This window comes from Aphelocoma coerulescens, chromosome 23, assembly GCF_041296385.1.
Source record: "Aphelocoma coerulescens isolate FSJ_1873_10779 chromosome 23, UR_Acoe_1.0, whole genome shotgun sequence".
NCBI lineage: Eukaryota > Metazoa > Chordata > Aves > Passeriformes > Corvidae > Aphelocoma > Aphelocoma coerulescens.
This window is the reverse complement of record NC_091036.1, coordinates 63,541-80,858: the sequence shown is the minus strand read 5'-3', so window position 1 is coordinate 80,858 and position 17,318 is coordinate 63,541. Positions and strand designations below refer to the sequence as shown.

The following is a 17,318-nucleotide window of genomic DNA, read 5'->3' as shown; positions in this document are numbered from 1 at the left end:
TCTCAGCGAAACACAGCATGAGCTTGCAGCTGGTACTTAAATCGCTGCTGCCACCTGGTGAAAAGAACGGCGTAGTGCAGCCGCTCGGTGAGGCTGTGCCACACTCAAAATGGCGGCTCGGGCACGGGTGACACCGCCCTTCCCAAGATGGGGGGAGGGTCACGCATGCGCTTTGGGGAGAGGAGGACGAAATGGCCCAGAGGCAGGACCTTCCTTCTCACAAAGGCGTCTTCCCGCCTGCCTAAGCCCGACCCTGCGCGGCGCTTTGCGGAGTGAGGATGCGGATGGTGCAAGAGCCGAGCCGGCGTTACAGTCGGGGTTGGGTTCAGGCAACGGAATAGGCGCTTTTCCGAGGAGCGGGACCGTTTTTGCCGTACCACACAAAAGATGGCGGCCTAGACTGAAGTGGCTTCTGCCAGATCCCAAGAGGGCGAGGGGGCGAAAAACACATGATGCCACACCAAAGATGGCAGCTCAGCACGCTGATTTTGTCCTTCTAAAGATGGCGGCATGATGCGCATGCGCCTTTGGGTAAGGACAAAATATGGTGCCGCGGAAACACCACAATTCTCGGAAAGGCGTCCTTACGGCTGCCTGAACCCGACGCCTATTTCGACGCCGACCCGACGCTTTCAGCGCGATTTTCCGTGGCGTTTCCCGGTGTGTGAACACGAGTGGTGCGGTCAGCGGCGCCGGGGGCGGGAGGAAGCCTCTGTCCCGCGCCTGACGAGGACCCCGCGACGCCACGCGGTGCCGGACCGGGCACCTGGTTGCACCCCACGCCCAGCCCGGGGGAAATGCTTCAGGATTCAAAATGGTCGGAAAATAACAGTCACTAGAGCAGCCTTCGCTATTCCCACTGCTCCCCCGAAGGGCAGGAGCTGTGCAGAGTCAGAGCACTCCTCCTTCCCAGGAGGTGAGAGGTGGAGGGGCCGGAGCTGGAGGCAGGGTTTCCCAGACGGGAAACAGGGAGAATGTCAGCTCCCAGCAGCTCTCGGTGAGTGCTGGATGGACTCCGTGCTGGGCAGGTGGGAGATGTGGGTCATATTCACGTTCCCAGGAACTGCTGAAATGATAAGTCGGAGCAACCTCGTACGTCTGTGTGTAGAACCAGCTCTAATGCTGGCTGGCAGCCACGTGTGAGCTGGGAAATGAACATCAGGAGGCTGGGAACAAGTCCCAGAAATTGGTTAAAATGGGATGGACTTTTGCCAAGCATCTGAAAATTGCTTTTGTTTTGCTTTAGGAATTCAAAACTGAAGCGATTCTCAAGGTGTTTTCTTGCAGCTGCTGTTGGCTGAACAGATTGGCACCTGATTTACCTCTAAGGTCCTGGCTTGTTCACTGCCTCTCACAGCTTGTACAGTAGCTGGAATCCCAGTGGTGCAGGGATGCACTGGAATTCCTGAGTTAATGTTAAGTCTTGCCAGATGATTTTTACGAGGTTAAATTCCAGTGAATCTCTACCAAAAAACTGGAAGCCCTGAAGCACAAGAAGCTGTGCTGCAAGACCTGATGGCCTCAGTGTGCTCCTGGCTGTACCTGTTCAGGTGTTCCCCTGCTGTGCTGTCTGTCAGAGCCATGGGGATGGGCAGATCCAAAGAGCTGGAGTTAAACCCCATGGAGGCATTTTGGAGCAGGCGGGTGGGACCAAGGCAGAGCTGCTCAGGGACTGCAGGTAGAAACTGAAGCCCTCACAGGGAGCGCTGAGTAATCATCACAATCCTCTGCTTTTCCTGTGACAGAACCTGTTCTTGGTCATTCCTGCAGTTTGCAGGGAGTAAAACTGCCCTTGGGGATTCCCTACTGGGACCAGCGATCCCTATTTTGAGGGGAGTCCTTGAAACAGACCTCTGAGAAATGAGGATGCTGCAGCCAGAACAATGGGAATGGAGAGTCTGTCGCTGTTATCCCCAGAGAACAGCAAATCACGACATAGGTCCAGGTTAAAAGATATGGCCAAAGCAGAGTTAAGACCTCAGTTAATGAATTTCTCCTCTTTTATAGTGTAGTTCGCAATTAAGAAATTACATGATTGGCTTATTCACTCACCACCTCTCAAGGTGATAGGCCGAGCAGTAAGAGACCCATTTCCAAATATTATTCTCACAGGACTGAAAACAATTCTAGTGCTCTGACAACAATAGCAGGTGTAGAAATAGTTTACATTCTTACAAACTGTTACCACCCATCCAGTTCTCATGAGAACAAAAGCTCTCACAGAGAAGCTGTGAGAAGCTGGATTTCTCTGTTTCTCTGCTAAAGGATGAGAAAGGAAAAACTTCACAACCTACATAGCTGGAAAATTTCTCTGCTCCTGCCTTTTAGCATCCACAGAGAGTCCATAGTGAATGTTGTCTGGTGAGTCTCTCAATATCTCTGATCTAATGCTGTGCTGTCACCAAGTGACCTCATTCTGATTTAATGGTCCCAGTGTGCTGAAAGTACACACTGAAGTACAAAATGCCCATGGGAAGGTTCATGCTCCCAAGGGATTGGTCTAGGGATGTGCAGCTTCTGAACTGCACAAGTAATTCAGATTGCCACAGCTGCCTGCTGGGCCATGGTTCTGGGCCAGGAGTATCAGGAAGGTGGCATCTTTGCTGCCAGCTCAACAGTTATTTTCCTTGGAGCTATCAAGACAAAAATGGGGTGATCATGCCCCACTTGCAAACCACAGAGCATGATCAGTGCTGTAACTGTGGATTTTTTTCCTGCTCTCTGCAACTCTCTCAAGGATGCCCTGAAGTGCTCTGGCTCATGGCAATATAATCTGTGTGTAACAGCTTCCCGTGGCTGTCTGTGCAGCTGGGTCAGTCACAGGCTGTCCCATAGAATCCCTGAGGCTGGAAAACCCATTGAGACCATCAGGTCCAACTGCTGCCCCAGCACTGCCAGGGCCACTCCTTACCCCTGTCCCCAACTGCCACATCAAGAACCACCCACTGACAAAAATTGGGGTGAGGGCTGCAGGCACAGACAGCGCCATTGCTCACTGGCAGGGGGTCTGGGGGTTCCCAGAGGGCGTCCAAAACCCCTGGCCTTCCCAGGCAGGATGGCTGGTGTGGAGAACACAAGGTGCAGGTGGGAGCATCCCAAAGCCAGACTCGGGATCATTTCCCTGAAGTTCAAGGAACCCATGCTCAGAGCACCTTTAACTCCACTGTGTTTGGGACCTTTTTGTAGGTGTAGGTTTTTATGCACTTGGATACAGATCTTGGGATCTGCCAGTGAATTGTCCCAGCCAGAGGCCTTTTGGCTGACCTAAAATTAGATTTTGAACCCTCGAGCCACAGCGTTTGTAGTGTTTTTCAACAGCAGAGCAAGACTCAATGGGTTATCCTGTTCAGCTGACCCCACGAGGGCCATGTCAGCTGTGACAGCCCTTGCTGTCATGCATTTTCCTCCCTCAGAGAAAGAGGAACCACTTGGCTTTACTCTGCAGGGTTCACTGAGGCTGTGAATTGTAATCCAGAACATCTTCAGGCTCCCAGTGCTTGGGGCTGTGGTCTTTGGTGTGCAGAACACACCCCGATCTGTCTAACTCGGGTTTGGATGCACATTTCCAGTTACTCGGACTGGGAAGAGGCCAAGAGGGTGGTGGGAAGGGCTTTCTCCCGGGCCTGAACACCCTCAAGGCAGGGATGATTTTTAAATGTTTGTTGTCTTTTGTTTCCCAGCCCAGGGCTAAACTGGTGTTCCCTGAATTGGATGCGCAGTTAGGGCATCCAAAGGATCATGGCAAGCGCAGCACTGAGAACGTCAGGATGAAACAGTTCTCAAGAAACTCAACTTTCTAAAACATTTGTCAAGATAAAACAATACAGGAATGACCTTGAAAGAAAAGCCCCTGTCAAGAAAAGCAGCAGGAGAACAGCTGTGAACAGAAACACTAAGGAATTGCTGCTGGCTCTCAGTCCCGGCGTCCTATTTTTTTCAGGCAGGTTTTGTACTGAATTGAAAGGCAGTGTTCTTGCCTCTGCGAGGCACCTGCATCCTACCTGCGGAAGGAGAAAGTGTGGAGCGGTAAGTGGGAGGAAGGACCATTTTTAGATCTACCCTTGGATTCCAGTTCCTCGTGGAGGGTCTGTGCTGCCTGAAGTACAAACAAAGTAAATCCTGGAGTACCTGTTCGTTCGCCTGCTGAGCTTGGAAGAGACACACTGGACATGAAATTCCAGGGAAGCTGCACTTGCAGTAGTGTCTGGAGCAAGAAGCAGTGGAAGCTGTTAGCTGTCTGCTTGTTCCCCACCTTCACCTCAGTTTCCTGGGGCCCCAGGTAATCATACATCACCTTTGCTTTTTCCAAAGTCTTTGCTGAAGTGTTTCTAAATGCGGCAGTGAGATTTTCCATAGCTGGAACTTATTTCTGTTTTGGGAAGTCTGTCTCATTGAACAGTCTGTGATGTAACAGTTCCCATGAGAGGATAATCACTGTCAAAGAAGGCAAATGAAGCCGAGAGCCTGGGCTACGATGCCACAGGCCCCTGCCAAGCACAGGTTACAAAATAGCAACCGCCCAGGTTACAAAAATACTAAACTAAAAGCCCATGTTACAAAATACAAAAAAAACCCAGCCCACAAAACCACCAAAAAATAGCCTACAAAAATACAAAAAAAAAAAAAAAAATCAGATTCCAAAATACCAGAATAACCTAGTTCCAAAATAATAGAAAACCAAGTTAAAAAATATCAGAAAACTAGGTTTCAAAATCCCAGAAAACCAAGTTTTGAAATACCAAAGTAATCTAGTTCCAAAATACCAAGTCCAGAAATACCAAAGTAATTCAGTTCCAAAACAGTAGAATACCAAGTCCCAAATTACCAAAGTAATCCAGTTCTGCAATACCAGAAAACCAAGTTTCAGAATAGCAAAGTAACCTACTTTCAAAATATCAGAATACCAAGTTCCAAAATACCAAAATAATTCCCTTTCAAAATAACAGAATATTAAGTTCCAAAATATCAAAATATCGAATTCCAAAATACCAATTTTCAGATGCCCTATATGGGCAGGATTCCCAAACGCAAAAGAATGCATTATATTAAATGGGATCTGTGCTATCAAAATGGATATTTTCTGTTCTCAAAAGCTTTCGCCCAATGACCATCAATACTTGTATTTATTTTGATCATTTAGCCAGATGTAATAAGAATTTTACTTTAAAAGCCAACACTTGCAGCAGTTTTCTGCTTAGTCTTGTCTGTGAGAACCAGCATTTGGGCAGGAGAGCTGCGGTCAGGAGCAAAGGATGGAGTAATCTGCTCCCTGGACGGACAGGGAAAGACTGAGTAGCAGGCAAAGGGAGTATTTATAAACTATATCAATATTTCACGGAAATTCGGGGTAGACCAGTGATGGGGGGCTCGGGTTCTGTCGGGGCCTGTCAGGATTAGCCATAAAAAACCCGGCCAAACCCTCGTCCCCTCAAGGGATGTGTCAAACACTTCCACAGAAACACAATTCAGTAATGATTGCAGAGGAAAAATTACCTGTAATCGCTTATGATCTGAGGGAAATTTCCTCGGTAATTACAAAGCTAGGACATAGGGAATTTTGGAGGCAGAATCCCAATTTTGGCCACAGGCACCTGGCTGAGAAGGCCAGTTCTTTTCCACAGAAAGGAAAGCCCGGCACCCCAGTGTTTCAGGGACAGACAATGGCCCATGAATGGGAGGGAACAACCGGCAGGACCTTTCTCCACCTCACCCCCCGCTCCAAGGCACAGCAGGTCCAGGCATGACCAGCTGCCTTCAGAGGGTTGCCTGGGCACACCTGCACAGGGAGCTACTAGTTCAGAGGGGCTGATGAAGGTATCCCAAGTGTCCCTCCAGGAACAACAGTTGGAGCATCCTAGCAGGAGCTAGGGAGCAGCCAGATGCACCTGGGCACCTGAGCATGCCGGGCACCACAGAGAAACTTTCAACTTTCCCCTTTTATCTTGTCAGTCCCTCCCCAGAGGCCCCAGAAAAGAGAGGTATTATTAGGAGAAAAGGGGCTTAAATTGAGGGAAAACACTTCCTTTTCCATAATTGTCTCTATCAAAATTGAGGGGGAATCCCGTTCCCCTGCAATTTTAATAGTATCATTTGAAGGAAACCCCACCCCTTCTATGCTGTTAGGGGTATCAATTGACAGCAAATCCCCATTTCCCATTATTTTCTAGTTTAAATGGAAAGGGAAAACCTTGACTGTGCTATTTTATGGGTTTGAATTAAGGGTAACTCCTGCATTTTCATCATCCAAATGTGTAAATGGAGGGGGAAGCCCAGTTGTCCCCCCTTTTTAAGGGTTTGAGCTGAGGGAAAAATTACTCTTTCTGTATCATTTGTGAGATTTAAAGTGAGGAAACCCCCTCTTTTCCAAATATTTTAGAGGATTAAATTAAAGGGGAGAAGCCATTTATTTGCCATCATATTAGCTTAAGTGGAAGTAAACACCCCATCTCCTCATTTTGGGGGTTCAGTTAAAGGAAGTGCTCCCTTTTTCAGCATTTTAAGGGTTTAAATCTGCATTTCAGGGCACTTCTACCCATACCCCGGTACCAAATATCTCCTATGGGAGTAAGCCCAGCACATATGTAACCCTAATAGCACCCAGGAGTCTATTAGTTTTGTTATTTTTATTTATAATGTATCTAGCCCTAATTAGAGGTCCCAATGAGAGCTTCACCATTCATATAATTACTACTCTTCTCCACCCTACTTAGTCACATGTGAAGTACTACTTACTAATCACTAAGGAACAACTGTGCAAATTAACAGCTAGTTATCCCACTTAGCTATCTACACTGCCAAAATACAAAGTTTTATTTGTTACCTGGTCTCTGCCCTTTTACTTGATGTAGCTGTCATAAAAAAGAAGGTATCATCAATTCCCTGAAGAGCTTTTTTTCTCTCTCCAGCCCTTTACTCACTTTGAATTTAAATCAGAGGAGCCAAGCAGCTATAGCTCCTTTGACAGCTTTTATACCTTGTGGTAATTGCCTCCTCCCTTTTCTGGGGCATGATGGGAATGAGAGGCGGACCCAGCCAGGGGTATATTAACCCCAGCCTTTGCCAAAGGGCTTCATTTCCTCCCTGGGATTGACTGGGATGGGAGATGTCCTCTCATTTCAATGAAGGGGGCCTTTCAGCTTATATCAGGTTTTTTTCCCCCCAGTAGATGCTTTTGGCCTCTAAAGCAACAGAGGTTTTGAAGACATTAGGAAGAAGATAGTGTTGAACACAGGGAGTATTTAGGCTTGTAATTTTGGCCTGAGTGTTCAGGGGGGGTAAGGTGCTTTTCTAATTTCAGGGTTTTTTCTTGTTTTTTTTTTTTTTTTTTCTTTAGGAGCTTTGTAACTTCCAGGTTGTATTGAGTATGAAGCTTCAAATTTTTTTAGTGCATTCATTGTGTCATAAAAGGGACCTTGCTCATATCAAAGATGATATCCAAAATTGTGGCTTCCAATAGGTAAGTTATGGATTGCAGCTGGGAGAGTGTGAGCAGGGTAGCTGGTTTAGGAAGTGCTAGAAGGGGTTTTGAAGGCCATAGGGTGGGAAAAGGTGTCTATTTAGGGCTACCTAAGGCTTTTTCCCAAGCACAGAAGATGCATTTATACATTTTAAAGCACACAAATGCATCCACTGTACTCACAGAAATACCATATAACTTTGCCCCTCGCTGTCTTATGTGTCTATTGAAATAACGGCCACAGCTTTTGATTCTGGGTGAAGCCAGAGACCCGAGGACCTGGATGTGCTTAGGAGGTGGTAAGTTGCCAAATTGTGGGCATTTGGCCTATATGCCACTAGATTTGTGCATTGATGTTGTGTTTTTTTTTTTTATTGTAGGTGACTTTGAGGCTAACCTGGCTATTATGGGTCCTTCCAAGACAACTGAGGAGGACTCATTTCACATCCAATGTGGATTCATATTGCCGGTCATCCGAAAGATAAGTCAGGGGCTATGACCTGGAGATGGGATGGCAGCAGGGTAGTGAGTTGGAAATTCCTGGGAAAAACTTAATAATTAGTGTAGGGGTAAGGGATGCTCTCTAAGGGGCCTCTTAGGACAGCTAAAGGGAGAGGCTCCACATTTGATTGCAACTGTAGGGTATGCAGTGCAGAGCAGTTCCAGTCTGTGTTGTGTTGTCTGGTGTGTTGTGTTGTCTAGCATGTCTTCAGGATCCCTTGGATCAGATATGTCTGCCTTTTATCCTCAAGGACCTTATGGCAAGTGTCAGCCATCATCTCTAGGTTCTCAAACATTTGTACTTCTTGGCATGTCACCGATACCATTTGTTCTCTTACCGACGGGCTCAGCCATGTCTCGGAATCGCATCTCAGAAGTGTTGAGTCAGATGTCTTTTGAGGCCTCATTCCTGGCTCTATTGCCATACATCCTTTCCAGCTGTGAGTTGTAATGTCCTGGGGCTTATAACATTGTAAGGATACAGGGAGCATTCTGAACATAGCATTGTTTTGCAGCTGTCTTGATCATCGTGACTGACAGTTCTTGTAATAGGTCACTCTATTACAGTCTTTTCTTCTGCTCCTTAGAGCCTCTTCCATCTACTGTCGCTACGCCATCGGTCATGTCTTTTGGCGTCATCTTGGTCCTCACCGTCATTCTTCTCTCAGAGAGCTTTTTTTATCATCCTTGCGTCCCACTGTTTGTAGCATAATGTGTTGTTTGAGTTTGTGTTTAGCCTGGAACTGCTCTGCCCTGTGGAATAGACTGGGGGGTAGGTGGAATAGAAAGAAGGCTTTATGGGTAGCCTTTACCTTTGCATAACCACCTGAGCCACACCTCAGACGGAGCAACCACGGCCGGTCTGTGCGGGGTTCGGCGGGAGCGGTATGGCGGCATCTTGCAGTTTTCTAGTCCTAAGTTATCATGCAGCCCTTTAACTTTTGTCATCACTTCCTTTCAGATGCAGATGGGTTAAATCGGTGGCAGAGTGCCCCATACCGGGTGAGAGGGCTTGCACAGGAAGGTCAGTTGCCATTTGTCTTTGCAGGGCAAGTGTAAATGGTGACTGTGTTCCAGTATTGTTCTTTGTCTTTATTTTTAGGAGGGAAAGCTAGATCTCAGCAGTCAAGGTCAAGTGACCAAGGTAAGCAGTGACCGGTGGAAAGAAAAAGTTGTTATTCCTTGGGTGGCAAGTTCTGGTACAGCTCTAAGCATCCACTGTCATTTGTGTGTTTTAGGGGGTCCACTTGTATTATGCTGAGCCCCCTCACCGACTGGCCGATGTACCTGGCTCACTGCCCTCATGAGCCCTCCCAAAGCATTATGGGACTCTGCAATGAAGCCTTTACCTTTTCCATTCAAAGATACCGTCCAGGCAGACTTTGGCAACGGCCGAGAAGGTGGGGCGAGTTGGGGAGGGAGGGGGGAGGAGCGAGGGTCTGCTCAAGTCTCAGCAATGCTGCATCACCTTGTCTCCTCTTAACCCAGGTATACCCTACGATGATGGTGCCATCCTTGGAGCGCAGCCAAAGTGTGTGGCCCCAGGACCCCGGGCTTCTTAGGAGATGGTGAGTAGTGGAATTGTTGGGTTTTGGCTAACATGCCACTAAGTTGAAGCCTTGATATTTGGTTTTCTTTATTGTAGCTGACTAAGAGACAACAGGCTGGCAATGGTAGGAGCTTCCTGGATGGCAAGGTGGCCCTCTTTTGCACCCAAAGAGGATTCACATCCCTGGATGTCTGAGAGATAAGTCAATGGGATGAAAGCGGGGTGTTGGGTAGGGGGTTGCTGGGAGCGATTTTTAAGTCAGCTTTGGAGACGGGGCTACCCACAAAGGGGCCCCTTAGGCCACATAAAGGGAAAGTCTCACTTTTGATCACAGTGCTGAGGTGTGCAGGGCAGAGCAGTCCCAGTGCATGTTGTGTCACTTCTCTATTGTGTGTTCTGTGTCTTTTGGGCATCTTGTGTCTCATGTCTTTTGCTTTAGCCCTTTGATGTGCTTGTGGTCATTCTTCTTGCCGAGAGTTTTCTCTTCTCGTTGTGTCCCCTCCTTTGTCATCTGCTGCATGCAAATCCTGCATGGGATTTGGCCCGGAGCTGCTCTGCCCTACTGCACAGTCTGGCCTATAGGTGTAATAGGGCAAGGCTTGGAGACTTGGAATTTGTTTCATAGGGTGTAGTTTGGCCTCTAGATGATATTCCTAGATTGACACAGGATGCCTGGAGCTGTTAAGTTCTCACGCAGCACTTTGACTTTTGTCATCACTTTCTTTCAGATGCAGTCGGGTTAAATCTGGGGCAGAGTGCCCCACACCGGGTGAGGGGGTTCCTGCAGGAAGGTCAGTCACCATTTGTGTTTGCAAGGCAAGTGTGAATGGTGACTGTGTTCCAGCATTGTTCTTTGTCTTTATTTTTAGGAGGGAAAGCTAGATCTCAGCAGTCAAGATCAAGTGGGTGAGGTAAGCAGTGACTGGTAGACAGAATGACTTGTTATTGCTTGGGTATCAATTTCTGGTGCATCCATTGTTATTTGTGTGCTTTAGGGGGTCTACTTGTATTATGCTCAACCTCCTCACCAACCGGCCGACAGACCCAGTTTGCTGCCCTCGTGAATCCTCCGGAAGCATTACAGGACTCTGCAATGAAGTCTTTACATTTTCTATTCGAAGCTACCATCCTGTTGCCTTTGGCAACGGCAGAGGAGTAGCAGCAAGTTGGGGATGGAGGGAGGAGGATTGAGGGTCCGCTCAAGTTTCAGCCATGCCACATTACCTTGTCTCCTCTTAACCCCAGTATACCCCGCAACAATGGTGTCAACCTCGGAGTGTGGCTGAAGTGTGCGGCCCGAGAACCCCGGCCTACGTAGGAGACGGTGAGTGGCAGAATTGTTGGGTTCTGGCCGAGGTGCCACTAACTTTGTGCACTGTTGTTTGGTTTGGTTTTGTTTGTTGTAGCTGACTGAGAGAACAGCCCGGTGATGGCAGGAGCTTCCTGGACGGTGAGGCCGCCTTCTTTTATGCCTGAGGTAGATTTGCATCCCTGGATGTCCAAGAGATAAGTTGAGGGGGTGAAAGCAGAGTGTCAGGTCAGGGCTTGCTGGGAGGGAACATTGAGCCAGCTTCAGAGATGGGGATGTCTAAGAAGGGGCCCCTTAGGCCCCATAAAGGGGAAGTATCACTTTTGATTAAAACACTTATGTGTGCAGAGCAGTCCTGGTGCATGTTATGTCACTCGTCTGTTGTGCGTTCTGTCTCGTTTGGGCATCTTGTGTCTCATGTATTTAGTCTTAGCCCTTCAATGTGTTTGCAGTCATTCTTCTTGCCGAGAGTTTTGTCTCCTTGTTGTGTCCCCTTGTTTGTCATCTCCTGTGTCACGGGTGCCTGCATGGGTTTGGCCCAGAACTGCTGTGCCCTGCTGCATAGCCTGGCCTATAGGTGTAATAGGACAGGGCCCTGGGACTTGAGATTTGTTATGTAGGGTGTAGTTTGACCTCAAGATGTTATTCCTAGATTGACACAGGATGGCTGGAGCTGTTAAGTTATCATGCAGCCCTTTGACTTTTGTCATCACTTTCTTTCAGATGCAGATGGGTTAAATCCATGGCAGAGCGCCCCCCACCGGTTGAGGAGGTTCCCGCAGGAAGGTCAGTCACTGTTTGTGTTTGCAGGGCAAGTGTAAATGGTGGCAATGTTCCAGCATTGTTCTTTGTCTTTGTTTTTAGGAGGTAAAGCCAGATAGCAGCAGTCAAAGTGAAGTGAGCGAGGTAAGCAGTGACCGGTGGAAAGAAAAAGTTGTTATTCCTTGGGTGCCAAGTTCTGGTACACCTCTAAGCATCCACAATCATTTCTGTGTTTTAGGGGGTCCACTTGTATTATGCTGAAGCACCTCCATGACCGGCCAACAGACCCGGTCTGCCACCCTTGTGAGCCCTCCAGAAGTGTTACGGGACTCTGCGACGGAGCCTTTACCTTTTCCATTCAAAGCTGCTGTCTGGGCACCCTTTAGCAACGGCTGGGTAGTTGTGGTGAGTCAGGGAGGGAGGAAGAGTGAGGGTCCACTCGAATTTGAGCAATGCTGCATCACCTTGTCTCCTCTTAACCCAGGAATACGTGGCGACGATGGCGTCGGCCTTGGAGCACGGCCAAAGCGTGCGGCCTGAGAACCCTGGCCTTCTTAGGGGATGGTGAGCGGCGGAATTGTTGGGTTCTGGCCGAGGTGTCACTAAGTTCGTGCACTGATGTTTGGTTTGGTTTTCTTTATTGTAGCTGACTGAGAGAACAGCCTGGCGATGGCAGGAGCTTCCTGGATGGCGAGGTGGCCTTTTAGTGTGCCCGAGGAGGATTTGCATCCCTGCACATCTGAGAGATAAGTTGAGGGGATGAAAGCGGAGTGTCGGGTTGGGGCTCACTGGGAGGGAATATTGAGTCTGCTTCAGAGATGGGGATGTCTAAGAAGGGGCCCCTTAGGCCCCATGAAAGGAAAGTCTCACTTTTGATCACAAGGTCAAGGTGCGCCAGGCAGAGCAGACCCAGTGCATGTCATGTCACTTGTCTATTGTGCGCCCTGTCTCTTTTGGGCATCTCATGTCTTCTGTCTTAGTTCTTCAATGTGCTTGCAGTCATTCTTCTCACTGAGAGTTTTCTCTCCTCATCCCTTCACCTCGTTTGTGATCTGCTGTGTCACAGGTGCCTGCATGGGTTTGGTCTGGAGCTGCTCTGCCTGGCTGCACAGTCTGGCATATAGTTGTAATAGGACAGGGCCCTGGGACTTGAGATTTGTGATGTAGGGTGTAGTTTGGCCTCTAGATGTTATTCCTAGATTGACACAGGATGGCTGGAGGTGCGAAGTTCTCATGCAGCACTTTAACTTTTGTCATCACTTTTTCAGATGCAGACGGGTTAAATCTGTGGCAGAGCGTCCCCCACCGGTTGAAGGGGATTCCCGCAAGAAGGTGAGTCACTGTTTGTGTTTGCAGGGCAAGTGTAAATGGTGGCAATGTTCCAGCATTGTTCTTTGTCTTTATTTTTAGGAGGTAAAGCTGGGTAGCAGCAGTCAAGGTAAAGTGAGCGTGGTAAGCGGTGACCGGTGGAAAGAAAAAGTTATTCCTTGGGTGTCAAGTTCTGGTACAGCTCCAAGCATCCATTGTCATTTGTGTGTTTAAGGTGGTCTGCTTGTGTTCTCCGAACCTCCATGACTGGCAGACCCGGCTCGCCACCCTTGTGAGCCCTCTGAAAGTATTATGGGACTCTTTGACCAAGCCTTCACCTTTTCCATTTGAAGGGTCTTTCTGAGCAGCCTTTAGCAATGGCTGGGGAGCTGCAGCATGTTGGGGAGGGAGGAGGAACGAGGGTCTGCTCGAGTCTCAGCAATGCCATATCACCTTGTCTCCTCCTAATCCAGGTAAACCCTGCAATGCCAGTGTCAGCCTTGGACCATGGCCAAAGCGTGTGGCCCAAGGACCCTGGCCCTATTAGGAGACGGTGAGTAGCAGAATTGTCGGGTTTTGGCTGAGGTGCCACTAAGCTAATGTACTGATGTTGGGTTTGGTTTTTTTTTTTGTAGCTGACTGAGAGAGAACAGCCCAGTGACGGCAGGAGCTTCCTGGATGGCAAGGCGGCCTTCTTTTGCGTCCAAGGCAGATTCACATCCCCAGGCGTCTGAGAGATAAGTCGAGGCTTGTGACTCACAGAGGGGGTGACATCAGGTTGTTGAGTTGGGACTCACCAGGAGGTATTTTTGAGTCAGATTTGGAGGTGGGGATACCCAAGAAGGGGCCCCTTAGGACCTATAAAGCAAAAGTTTTGCTTTTGATCACAGTGCCGAGGTGCGCAGGGCAGAGCAGGCCTGGTACATGTCACCTGTCTATTGTGCGTTCTCTGTCTTTTGTGCATCTCATGTCACAGGTCTTTTGCCTTAGCCCTTTGAGATGCTTATTGCAAATGCTGGGCATTATTCTTAGCATCTCTGTTCTTGGTGTTCCTCAGTGGTGCCGATACCATTGATCCTTTGACTCGTGAGCTTGGAGGTGCATCAGGATCACGTCTCTCTTCAACGACGTTGAGTCGGGTGTCTTTTCAGGTCTTGTTCTGAGCTGCATCGACAGCTGTGCACTGCAATGATCCATTATAGAGGATGAGGACTTTTAAGAATGTGAAGATAGCTAGAGGATTCCACCCGTCCAATTCTTGGGCATCCATCTTTGCGGTTCTTGGAATAAGCCCTTCTGTTATCATCCTCTTCTGCCAGGGTTCTTGCAGCCTCGTTGGCTCACCGTCGGTCTCGCCGTGGTCATCTCATTCCTCATTTGCTCGGTCCTTGTGATCATCTAGCCTAGAGTTTTCTCTCCTTGTTGTGTCCCCTTGTTTGTCATCTCCTGTGTCCCGGGTGCCTGCATGGGTTTGGCCCAGAGCTGCTCTGCCTTGTTGCATATACTCTGGCATATAGGTGTAATAAAACAAGGCCCAAGGCCTTTAAATCTGTAATGTAGGGTGTAGTTTGGCCTCTAGATGATATTCTGAGATTGACACAAGATGGCTGGAGCTGTGAAGTTCTCATGCAGCACTTTGACTTTTGTCATCACTTTCTTGCAGATGCAGACGGATTAAATCCATGGCAGAGCGCCCCATACTTCGCGCAGGAAGGTCGGACACCGTTTGTGTTTGCAGAGCAAGTGTAAGTGGTGGCTGTGTTACAGCATTGTTCTTTGTCTTTGTTCTTAGGAGGTAAAGCCAGATCTCAGCAGTCAAGGTCAAGTGTACGAGGTAAGAAGTCACTGGTGGAAAGAACCACTTGTTATTCCTTGGGTGCCAAGTTCTGGTACAGCTCTAAGCATCCATTGACATTTGTGTGTTTCAGGCGCTCCTCTTGTATTACACTGAACCCCTCACCGACTGGCCGACAGACCCGTCTTGCCGCCCTCTGCAAGTATGGGACTCTGTGACGAAGCCTTTACCTTTTCCATGTGAAGGTACCCATCCAGGTAGCTTTTGGCAACGGCCGAGGAGTTGCGGCAAGTCGGGGAGGGAGGAGGAGCAAAGGTCCACTCAAGTTTCAGCAATGCCGCATAACCGTGTCTCCACTCAACCCAGGTATACCCTGCGATGATGGCGCCAGCCTTGAAGTGTGGCCTGAGGATCCGGGCCCTCTTAGGAGTCGGTGAGTAGTGGAATTGTTGCGTTTTGGCTGATGTGCCACTAAGCCTGTGTACCGATGTTTGGTTTTCTTTATTGTAGCTGACTGAGAGACAACAGCCTGGCAATGGCAGCAGCTTCTGGGATGGCGAGAGGTGGCCTTCTTTTGCGCCCCAGGAAGATTCACATCCCTAGATGTCCGAGAGATAAGTTGAGGGCTGCGACCCATGGAGGGAATGAAAGCGGGGTGTCGGGTGGGGGTTGCTGGGAGGGAGTTTTGAGTCAGCTTTGGAGATGGGAATACCCAAGAAGGGGCCCCTTAGCCCACATAATGGAAAAGTCTCACACTTGATCGCAATGCTGAGGTGCGCAGGGCAGAGCAATCAGAGTTCATGATGTGTCACTTGTTTATTGTGCATGCCGTGTCTTTTGGGCATCTTGTGTCACAGGTCTTTTGCCTTAGCCCTTTGATGTGCTTGCAGTCATGCTTTCTGTGGAATGTTCCCTCTCCTTGTTGCATCCCCTTGTTTGTGTCTTCTCCTGTGTCACGGGTGCCTGCATGGGTTTGGCCCAGAGCTGCTCTGCCCTGCGGCATACTCTGGCATATAGGTGTAATAGAACAAGGCCCAAGGCCTTTAAATCTGTAATGTAGGGTGTATTTTTGCCTCTAGATAATATGCCTAGATTGTCACAAGATGGTTGGAGTTGTGAAGTTCTCATGCAGCCCTTTGACTTTTGTCATCACTTTCTTGCAGATGCAGACGGATTAAATCCATGGCAGAGCGCCCCATACCAGGTGAGGGGGTTCCTGCATTAAGGTCGGTCACAGTTTGTCTTTGCAGAGCAAGTGTAAATGGTTTCTGTGTTACAGCATTGTTCTTTGTCTTTGTTCTTAGGAGGTAAAGCCAGATGTCAGCAGTCAAGGTCAAGTGTACGAGGTAAGAAGTCACTGGTGGAAAGAACCACTTGTTATTCCTTGGGTGCCAAGTTCTGGTACAGCTCTAAGCATCCATTGTCATTTGTGTGTTTCAGGCGCTCCCCTTGTATTACGCTGAAACTCCTCACCAACCGGCTGATGGACCCGTCTTGCCGCCCTTGTGAGTCCTCTGCAAGTATCATGAGACTCTGTGACGAAGCCTTTACCTTTTCCATGTGAAGGTACCATCCGGGTAGCCTTCGGCGACGGCCAAGGAGTTGCGGCAAGTCAGGGAGGGAGGAGGAGCGAGCGTCCCCTCAAGTTTCAGCAATGCTGCATAACCGCATTTCCACTCAAGACAGGCATACCCTGCGATGATGGCGTAGGCCTCGGAGCGCGGCCAGAGTGTGCGGCCTGAGGACCTGGGCCCTCTTAGGAGTCGGTGAGTAGTGGAACTGTTGCGTTTTGGCTGACGTGCCACTAAGCTCGTGTACTGATGTTCGGTTGTCTTTATTGTAGCTGACTGAGAGACAACAGCCTGGCAATGGCAGCAGCTTCTGGGATGGCGAGAGGTGGCCTTCTTTTGCGCCCCAGGAAGATTCACATTCCCAGACGTCTGATAGATAAGTTGAGGGGCTGCGACCCACGGAGGGAATGAAAGCGGGGCGTTGGGTCAGGGCTCTCTGGGAGGGAGTTTTGAGTCATCTTTGGAGATGGGGATACCCAAGAAGGGGTGCCTTAGCCCACATAATGGAAAAGTCTCACACTTGATCGCAATGCTGAGGTGCACAGGGCAGAGCAACCTGAGTGCATGATGTGTCACTTGTCTATTGTGCATGCTGTGTCTTTTGGGCATCTTGTCACAGGTCTTTTGCCTCAGCCCTTTAATGTGCTTGCAGTCATGCTTTCTGCTGAGAGTTCTCTCTCCTCGTTGCATCCCCTTGTTTGTCATCTCCTGTGTCACGGGTGCCTGCATGGGTTTGGCCCGGAGCTGCTCTGCCCTGCTGCATACCCTGGCATATAGGTGTAATAGAACAAGGCCCAAGGCCTTTAAATCTGTAATGTAGGGTGTATTTTTGCCTCTAGATAATATGCCTAGATTGTCACAAGATGGCTGGAGCTGTGAAGTTCTCATGCAGCGCTTTGACTTTTGTCATCACTTTCTTGCAGATGCAGGCAGATTAAATCCGTGGCAGAGTGCCCCATACCAGGTGAGGGGGTTCCTGCATTAAGGTCCGTCACCTTTTGTGGTTGCAGAGCAAGTGTAAATGGTTTCTGTGTTACAGCATTGTTCTTTGTCTTTGTTCTTAGGAG

General features: G+C 48.8%; 1 long non-coding RNA gene across 1 annotated transcript; it reads left to right on the top strand.

Moving 5' to 3' along the window:
- The first annotated feature begins 10,233 nt into the window (after window positions 1-10,233).
- On the top strand, window positions 10,234-10,576 carry LOC138121994 (uncharacterized). Its single transcript, XR_011156316.1, has 3 exons — window positions 10,234-10,297; window positions 10,376-10,417; window positions 10,502-10,576. It is a non-coding gene; the product is annotated as an uncharacterized lncRNA (long non-coding RNA).
- The last annotated feature ends 6,742 nt before the right edge of the window (window positions 10,577-17,318 follow it).